Source organism: Thalia democratica, unplaced genomic scaffold (genome assembly GCF_965202585.1).
Source record: "Thalia democratica unplaced genomic scaffold, ktThaDemo2.hap1.1 HAP1_SCAFFOLD_828, whole genome shotgun sequence".
NCBI classification, from domain to species: Eukaryota; Metazoa; Chordata; class Thaliacea; order Salpida; family Salpidae; genus Thalia; species Thalia democratica.
Window position 1 is genome coordinate 10,001 of NW_028139790.1, and position 10,000 is coordinate 20,000.

The 10,000-nt window shown below is 28.6% G+C and overlaps 5 non-coding genes across 5 annotated transcripts in view; all 5 read right to left on the reverse strand.

The window, feature by feature from the left end:
• Window positions 1–1,140, reverse strand: part of LOC145847143 (small subunit ribosomal RNA) — a 1,806-nt gene extending 666 nt beyond the window's left edge. The window contains exon 1 of the ribosomal RNA XR_014371088.1: window positions 1–1,140. This exon is cut by the window's left edge and continues 666 nt beyond it. This is a non-coding gene — a ribosomal RNA (small subunit ribosomal RNA).
• Window positions 1,141–4,983: 3,843 nt separating this feature from the next.
• On the reverse strand, window positions 4,984–5,102 carry LOC145847129 (5S ribosomal RNA). Its single transcript, XR_014371075.1, has one exon. It is a non-coding gene; the product is annotated as a 5S ribosomal RNA (ribosomal RNA).
• Window positions 5,103–7,955: 2,853 nt separating this feature from the next.
• On the reverse strand, window positions 7,956–8,074 carry LOC145847148 (5S ribosomal RNA). Its single transcript, XR_014371093.1, has one exon. It is a non-coding gene; the product is annotated as a 5S ribosomal RNA (ribosomal RNA).
• Window positions 8,075–9,793: 1,719 nt separating this feature from the next.
• On the reverse strand, window positions 9,794–9,908 carry LOC145847138 (U5 spliceosomal RNA). The gene has a single exon (XR_014371083.1). It is a non-coding gene; the product is annotated as a U5 spliceosomal RNA (small nuclear RNA).
• An 81-nt stretch (window positions 9,909–9,989) lies between these two features.
• The window catches only part of LOC145847134 (U2 spliceosomal RNA), a 196-nt gene continuing 185 nt past the window's right edge, over window positions 9,990–10,000 (reverse strand). Inside the window, exon 1 of the small nuclear RNA XR_014371080.1 lies at window positions 9,990–10,000. This exon is cut by the window's right edge and continues 185 nt beyond it. This is a non-coding gene — a small nuclear RNA (U2 spliceosomal RNA).

The following is a 10,000-nucleotide window of genomic DNA, read 5'->3' on the forward strand; positions in this document are numbered from 1 at the left end:
GTTTCAGCTTTGCAACCATACTTCCCCCGGAACCCAAAGACTTTGGTTTCCCGGAAGCTGCCGGACAGTTCTTAAGTTCGACACTGCCCGATCGCTAGTCGGCATCGTTTAAGGTCAGAACTAGGACGGTATCTGATCGTCTTCGAACCTCTGACTTTCGCTCTTGATTAAAGAAAACATTCTTGGCAAATGCTTTCGCAGTCGTTCGTCTTGCGCCGATCCAAGAATTTCACCTCTAACGGCACAGTACGGATGCCCCCGTCCGTTCCTATTAATCATTACCTCGTGCTCCGAAAACCAACAAAATAGAACCGAGGTCCTATTCCATTATTCCATGCAACATTATACAAGCGTAAAGCCTGCTTTGAACACTCTAATTTTTTCAAGGTAAACTTGCCGGACCACCGCAACACTCAGTTAAGAGCACCGCGAAGGCACCGACCAACAAGAACAACAAGGCCAGTGCTAGCCTTTCGACCGACCAACCTCGCCGTCCCTATATCCAACTACGAGCTTTTCAACCGCAACAACTTAAATATACACTTTTGGAGCTGGAATTACCGCGGCTGCTGGCACCAGACTTGCCCTCCAATGGATACTCGTTAAAAAGTTTAAAGTGTACTCATTCCAATTGCAGGACCTCGTACGAGGTCTGCATTGTTATTTTTCGTCACTACCTCCCCGAGCCGGGAATGGGTAATTTGCGCGCCTGCTGCCTTCCTTGGATGTGGTAGCCGTTTCTCAGGCTCCCTCTCCGGAATCGAACCCTGATTCTCCGTCACCCGTTACAACCTCGGTAGGCCGATACCGTACCGACGATAGTTGATAGGGCAGTTGCTTTAATGAGATGTCGCCAGCACTAGGCCGTGCGATCCGCAAGCTTATCCAGAGTCACCATTGTAACGACCCGAAAGCCGGTTAGTTTTGGTCTGATAAATGCGCGCCTCACGTCAGTTCGGCGCTTTACGCATGTATTAGCTCTAGAATTGCCACAGTTATCCATGTAAAAGCGTACAATCAAATGAACCATAACTGATTTAATGAGCCATTCGCAGTTTCACTGTACGTGAGCTCGTACTTACACTTGCATGGCTTAATCTTTGAGACAAGCATATGACTACTGGCAGGATCAACCAGATAACTATCCGAGGGCGTTTAAACCCGTTGCTCGACTGAGCGTTTTTACTGTATAAATACAGACCTTTTCTATCACTCGGCTTAAAAGCCTTGCGAACGTTACTGAAAGTCGGCGCCGGCCTTTTGCTGTTTAAAGCGCCAGCCCGCGTCGACTGCAGCATGCAGCTATACAACTGACTGTTCTTTCTCCCGACCAACCGTTTGCCTTCTGCCGGTTAACTCGTCAGCAGCAACACGCCATCTGTCTGCTGCAGTTACCCGCCTCGAGCCGTGCCTGCCTGCGTCGGCTACTCGTCTCGACGACTTCGCAAAGCTATAAGCCTACCGCCGCTGGACGCTTGTAGTTTTTCATACGCTGCTCCAATGCGTTTACATAGCACGTTCGCCGCCGCTGCAATAGCCGCGCCTCGGGTGCTAAACAGTAATGCTTTAAGCCCGCTTTCTCGTCAAGTCGACCGAACGCACAAACACGTCTCTCTCACTAGTGTAAAGTAATGCATACGTGTATGATGCTCAAATGTTGCTGTTGAACTTTTTTTGCCGATTTTTTCCGATTTTTTTCAATTTCTTTGTTTCTTTTCGATTATTTTAATGTTTTAAGCTTATTTATGCTACGTTTAAATGTTTTAATACTTTTTTATACTTTATTTAATATGTTTAAAAGAAATAAATAAAAAAAAATATGTATAAACTACTTTTTTTAATGTTTTAAATATATATATATTTATTATAAATAAACTTTATTTGTATTATTTTTTATTTAAGCGTACTTTTTAATCTTTATATTTGTTTTATCGTTTTAAGCACATTGCGATAAATATAATAAACAAAAAATTGAATAAAAATAATAATAATAAAAAAAAAAAAAAAAAAACATAAGCTTATTTTATATTTTTATTTTATTTTTATTTAAACTTACTTTTCAAACCTTAATACTCGTTTTATTTTTTTAAGCAGATTGCGATAAATATAATAAACAAACAATTAAATGAAAATAAAATAAAAAAATCAAACATAAGCTTATTTTATATGTTACATTTTATCTTTATTTAAACTTACTTTTTAAACCTTTATAGTTGTTTTATTTTTTAAGCACATCGCGATAGATATAATAAACAAACAATGAAATAAAAATAATAATAATAATAATAATAATAATAATAAAAAATCATAAGCTTATTTTGTATGTTTCATTTTATTTTATTTAAAACTTACAATTTAAACCTTTGTATTTGTTCTATTCTTTTAAGCACATCGCGATAAATATAATAAGCAAACAATTTAATAAAAGTAAAATAAAAAAATCAAACATAAGCTTATTTTATATGTTTCATTTTATCTTTATTTAAACTTACTTTTTAAACCTTTATAGTTGTTTTATTTTTTAAGCACATCGCGATAGATATAATAAACAAACAATGAAATAAAAATAATAATAATAATAATAATAATAATAAAAAATCATAAGCTTATTTTGTATGTTTCATTTTATTTTTATTTAAACTTACTTTTTTAACCTTTATAGTTGTTTTATTTTTTAAGCACATGGCGATAGATATAATAAACAAACAATAAAATAAAAATAATAATAATAATAATAATAATAATAAAAAATCATAAGCTTATTTTGTATGTTTCATTTTATTTTTATTTAAACTTACTTTTTTAACCTTTATAGTTGTTTTATTTTTTAAGCACATGGCGATAAATATAATAAGCAAACAATTAAATAAAAATAATAACAAATAAATAAAACAATACGGCTAAACTATAAAAAGAAAACTAAATAACTGATAAATACTTGTAAAACATTATTTGAAAAATGTATTTTGAAACACAACACGATTGATTTATAAATAATAATATATTTTTAATTTGTGTAGTTCATTTAAAGTAGTCTCCCTTTTTGCTTCTGGTTTTATTAGAGTTATATATAACAATAAATGGTGTAGTTTATTTAAAGTAGTCTCCCTTTTTGCTTCTGGTTTAATTAAAATTATATAACACATACTATAGTAAGTTAAATAAACTATAGTAACTTTATAAAACTACTTTACAAAATACATTTGTATAATTTAATAACTTTAAAATAACTATCAAGAATAAAATAGAATAGCTTTAAGTTTAGTATACAATTGGTATGTAAATTGTGTAGTTTATTGAAAGTAGTCTCCTTATTTGCTTCTGGTTTTACTTGAGTTACATAACGTTAAATAAACATACTTAATAAACGTAACCATCAATACTGTCATTTTAATAAAACTAAGTACAAATACATTGAATTAACATAGAACTTTAAAAAGCCTTCGCTAGTATCTGTTGGTAACAGTAAATAACCTATTATGACTCACAATACAGGAGTGCGAAATTTATTTTTCATTTGATTTTTCAGGTATTTATTTATTTGTGGAAATAAACTTTTTTATTACATTAGAAACTAATTGAATTTTTCCTATAACTATACCTATTATTATATTTAGTATGCTTAAAAGTAATAAAATGACACGTCGCGATTATATAATAAACAAACAATCAAACAAACAAAGAAAAAAAAAAAAAAAAAAACTATTTTTTTAAACTTATATTTCAACTATATGTCTTATTTTATTTTCATTTAAACTTACTTTAAACCTCTGTATTTGTTATATATATATTTCAACACAATACGATTAAACTATAAGACAAACAACAAAATAAAATAATCACATTAATAAATACACTAAGCAAATAGCTAGAATAAATATAAATAGTTCAATATATACAATATATTTCTTCCATTTTTAAGTTACTTGTTAAACATATTTATTTAAAAATGTTTCTTTAGAATATAAAACTAACAGTTCTACAAATAAAGAAATTAAAAAGCCAATACACATAACACTAACTTTTCATAAATTAGATATGCAAATATGAACAAAATAGTAACTAAATTCTAAAGCTTTTGTAAACTGTGAACTTATAAACTTATAATAATAATTGCATATTCACCATTCACAATAGCTTTTTATTTAGTACACAACTGGTCTGTAAATTGTGTAGTTTATTGAAAGTATAATCCCGTTTTGCTTCTGGTTTAAATAAAGTTATACAACACATACTAAAGTAAATTAAATAAAGTAATTCACTACTATCGTATTAAATAAAACCAATTTACAAAATACATTAATTTAAATTAAAGTGAACTTTGAACTTATAATAATAATTGCATATTCACTATTCAGAATTTCTTTAAATTTAGTACACAACTGGTCTGTAAATTGTGTTGGTTCTATTCAAGTACTCTCCTTGTTTGTTTTGTTTTAGTTGTATTTATTTTTAGATACTAGCACATTCAATACACATAATAAAGTAAACCAAATAAACTCTATTAATTTAAACTAAGTACAAATACATTAAGTTAATACAAAACTTTAAAAAGCTTTTGCTAGTATCTGTTGGTAACAGTAAATAACTTATTATGACTCACAATACAAAAGTGCAAAATTTATTTTCGTTTGATTTTTCAAGTAGCCACGCTTTTATTTGTTTTTGGACAAAAAGACTTTAAAGTTTTAGTATAAAAGACTAGTTGTATTAATTTTAACTCAGAAAATTGTACTCTACAAGATGGTGCCATTATTTTTTCGATATCTCAAACTGGTCAAACCACTTTTTTAGCGCTCTAATTGGTTTAAACAGCAAATAAGCAAACAGCAAATAACGTTATCTGATTGGCTAAGGTTTTTGTTTGCTAATAACTAGAATTTTCTTTTCTTTTAAGCGTTAAAGAAATGTAAATAAACGAGTAATAAGTATAAATAGGTCAGAAAGAAAAATAGTACAAAAAAGATGAATTCAAAAAGCAAAGGCCTACGGCACGTGGTATTCCCAAGCGGTCACCCATCTAAGTACTAACCACGCCCGACACTGCTTAACTTCCCAGATCGGACGAGATGGGGTGTACTCAGTGTGGTATGGTCGTAGGCGTTTGAAGGCGTTTACAAGCCTTTATAAACCCTTCGGTTTATTTAAAAAACCTATTTGCACTTGATTTACAATCAATTTGATATTTTAAAATTATTCCTTATAAAATTTTAACCTGAATTAACTTTTTTTTGTTTTTTTAATCAACAGTTACTCCCAAACTGTACTAAAACTGTATTGTAACTGTACAAAAGTGTTTGTTTAAATAATTGTTATCTATAAATTACCTAAGACCAGGAAAAGTAGAAGTAAAGTTTATTGAATTATTAAATAAATAAAATAAAATCGTAAAATAAAATAATACAATATGTTTACAATTTGTCATTGATCTATCCATTTATGTTATTGCATTACAAATACAAACATTGCATACATTCAAGAGTATTATTCATCAATCTTTTCAATATAATAAGTTTTAAATTTATATTTATTTTTAAATAATTCCTGACATTTTAGATTACCTGAGATTTTTTTTTAATTAAATTAATTTTAGTAATTAAATACTTGACGTTCTATTTTGTTTAATTTGATAACTCAACCATGTTTATTTTTTTTACTAATTTAAAAGAACTATTAAACTAAAAGACATTACATACAGCTTCTAAAAGTTTTAAACACCTTAAAAAATATTATTATTTTAAAGATATATTAAAGAACTAAACAGATATTACTCCTAAAAAATCTTGTTAATAATATATAAAAAGTACTCAAAGTCAGACTCGGAAATATATATACTGTTGTATATCTTACTTGAAGTTCACTGTAATTGACACTGTATAACAAAATTATAAAAATCAACCTATTTATATAGCAAAATATTTCTTTATCTTTGTCGTGGCGCGGTGGGTCAGTGGTCTTATCAGCTGACTCATAAGCAGAAGGTTGTAAGATCGAATCCCGCTAGTCGTCACGAAACACCACTATCGTTCAATGTTCGGGCTTCAAATTCTTTGAGATTATACTGTACTATTTATCTATCTAACTAATCTATCTAACAAATGTTGTTCAATCTAGGTTGTGGGTACTTGGGTCGAGTAATGCCTTTGACTTACAATCTGTTGTGGATTGACAATATTCCTCTATCTATCATTAAACAAATCTATCTAATAAATGTTGTTCAATCTAGGTTGTGGGTACTTGGGTCGAGTAATGCCTTTGACCTACAATCTGTTGTTGATTGTCAACATTCCTCTATCTATCAATAATGATTATATTCAATAATAAATGTTGATTAATTCAGTTGTAAGAAAACCAGTGCGCTGGTTAGGTTGGGTAAGGCCTTCGACTTACAATCTTGGGGATTATCAACGTTCATCACAAGTACAGTAACGATCTCATTGAATTTCCAGTTGGAACATAGGATTGTAGTGGTGGCCTACTTTGTAGGTTTTTTGCCTAGTTTGTTTTTTGCCTAGTAGTGTTTGCCTAGTTTGACAAACTATAGTATATATATTGTATAACTTTACTTGTATTATTTTTTATTTAAATTACTACTTATTATTAAAGAATTAAATTTTTTTAGAAAAAAAAACTATGTATTTTAACTAATGCTTATATTATATGTTTTGTTTTATTTTATTCAAACTTACTTTAAACCTCTGTATTTTTTATACAATACGATTAAACTATATAACAGAAAAATAATTAAATAATCAAACTATTGAATAAGCAGTTAATTAGTGTGTTTTTTTATGCTTCTTTCATTTTTAACTTACTTGTTAACCATATTTCTTTTTATTAAAGTATAAAACTAACAGTTACTAAAATAAAATAATCATAAAGTCAATACACAAAACACTAACTTTTTATAATTTAAATATGCAAACATGAATATAGTTATGAATCTATTATTTATTCAAATAGAATTATTCAAAGCTTATAATTATAAAGCTTTTGTATAATGTTTCAATTACAGTGAACTTTAAGTAAGATAAGTTTTTTTTTTTGTAATAACTACAAAATTGGTATTTTAGTTTATTATTAGTAACTAAATACTTATATTTATTATATTTAAAAAAAAACATCTATACTAACTCTAATTTCAAAGCATATTAAATACAAATTTTACCAACTAAATATTTATTTTTATTTTAATTATTATAACTTTCAAACATAAGCTTGTATACCTTATATACCTATATACCTCATATAGTAGGCTTGACATAACATAACATTATTTAATTCTTTTTGTTTGAAATAAACTCATTTAGTTATTAGTAAATTACAACATAAATGTTTATAACAATATAACTAAGATTTAGCTTTTGAGTTAGTAAACTTTGATAGTTTTCTTTTAATAGTTTAATAATCTTTATTTAAGTTCAAGCAAAATTGCTATATATTTAATACACATACAAAAGTAAACTAAGTAAACGTAATTCAATAGTTTCTATTAAGTAAAAGTAATTACAAATACATTAAGTTAATACAAAACTTTAAAAAGCTTTTGCTAGTATCTGTTGGTAACAGTAAATAACTTATTATGACTCACAATACAAAAGTGCAAAATTTATTTTCGTTTGATTTTTCAAGTAGCCACGCTTTTATTTGTTTTTGGACAAAAAAACTTTTAAGTTTTAGTATAAAAGACTAATTGTATTAATTTTAACTCAGAAAATTGTACTCTACAAGATGGGCCATTATTTTTTCGATATCTCAAACTGGTCAAACCACTTTTTTAGCGCTCTAATTGGTTTAAACAGCAAATAACGTTATCTGATTGGCTTACGTTTTTATTTGCTAATAACTAGAATTTACTTTTCTTTTAAGCGTTAAAGAAATGTAAATAAACGAGTAATAAGTATAAATAGGTCAGAAAGAAAAATAGTACAAAAAAGATGAATTCAAAAAGCAAAAGCCTACGGCACGTGGTATTCCCAAGCGGTCACCCATCTAAGTACTAACCACGCCCGACACTGCTTAACTTCCCAGATCGGACGAGATGGGGTGTGCTCAGTGTGGTATGGTCGTAGGCGTTTGAAAGCGTTTACAAGCCTTTATAAACCCTTCGGTTTGTTTAAAAAACCTATTTGCACTTGATTTACAATCAATTTGATATTTTAAAATTAATCCTTATAAAATTTTAACTTGATGTAAGTATTTTTTTTATTAAAACCTTTTTTTTTGGTGTTTTAATTACAATTACTCCCTGTAACTTTATTTAAGACTTTGTTTAAAAGATTGTTAACTATATTCTATATTAAATACTATGATTAGAAGTAAAGTTTATTAAGTGATTAAACTAAATAAAAAACAATGTTAAAATAAACATGTTGTGTTTAGTTTGTTTTACTATTTCTCATTGTTCTATTTATAGATGGTTTTGTTTTACTTCAAGAATATTTATAGTTAGTTTCTAAAGAATATCTCATACTACATCAGATTTTACGATTAACTTAATTTTAGGTAATAAAATATTTGACGTTTAATTTAATAACTCATCTATGTTTATGTTATAAAATAATAGTATCTAATACACATACATTATAATATAATAATATGTATAACTAGTTGTTTTACTTTAAAATGAATAATTAAGTGGAAGAATTAAAAGAACTCACATTTTTGAAGAGAGCGTGGAAAACCAGAATAGTCTTTTAAAACATTTATTAAATTATCGATAAATATAGAATACAATAGAATTAAACATATAAACGTAACTGTGGTTGCTTAGAAACTGAACAAGAAAATTTTTAATAAAAATATAAAATAGTTATTATATAGAATTAAAATAAAATAAAAGTAATATAAATTATATTTTTAAACTAAATAACAATTCACGAGCAATATTAGCGCATATCAGAGTATGAGTTTATAATAAAGGAATTGCTTCCTTGATGTTGATACTTACCTTATTCAAATAGAATACATTTTCAGCAATCAGGCTTGTGTTTATCTTAGCGCGCGTAACACAACGTTTGTGGGTTTTGGCACACTTTTGTCGATAGTGGGCGCCCCGCCTTTTAAGTACAGAAATTTCGGGAATTTTCGATTTTCGGAATTCTGACTCGACAGATCGTTTTTGTTTGGTCCAGAGACCCCGTAAAAAATTTTTCAGCCCATTTGAAGCATGATGAAAAAATGTTATTTCGACCCCCTTTTTTTAGGGGTTACGGGGACATCAACCCATTTTTTGGGAATAAAAAACTCCTAGAAAAGGACCACTTTTCTTCTTTTTTCGAATTTCGACTTTTTATTTTTTTGGAAAATTTTTCTATTTTCTTTGTTTGTTCTATTATAATGTCGAAAATATTTTTTTTGAGCTTCGCAACGCATAAGGACTAACGTAAGGTAAGTTTTAAAAGATTTTTTTTTTCGATAATTTTTTCTATATTTTTTGTTTGGTCCATTACAAAGTCGAAAATATTTTTTTACGGCTTCTAAACGCGTGTAGATTAACCGTAGGTAGGTTATTTCGAAATTTAAATCTTTCAATATTAATAATTTTTTAGTAAATTGTTCGATTATGAGGTTTTTATGGCTCTTTCAGCACCCAATAAGTACATTAGAAAATAAAACATGAAATAAAAACATCAACTAAAATGAAAATAACATATTCTGTGAAAAAACCTACGAAAATTCTTATATGAAATTTTCTTTGTCACATAATTGGAAGCTAAGAAAAACCGGAAAATAATTCTTCTTGAGCCATGTTTTTGTATGATAAATAGTATGCAAGCTGCCGATGTCAGAAGACTGTCGACAGCCGAAAAAAAGTCTGTTAAGACTCATTGAAATTGCTCCTGTCCACGGAAATCTTTAGTAAAAGGCGAAAGATTCATTCGTGTACTGAACTGAAGCCAGAGTGATTAGCAACGGTTGCCAAGGCTTTTTCTATGGGCTTTACCATGCTACAGGTTGTGAATAAATGTATACAAACTCCCCCAGAGGGGAGGCGAGC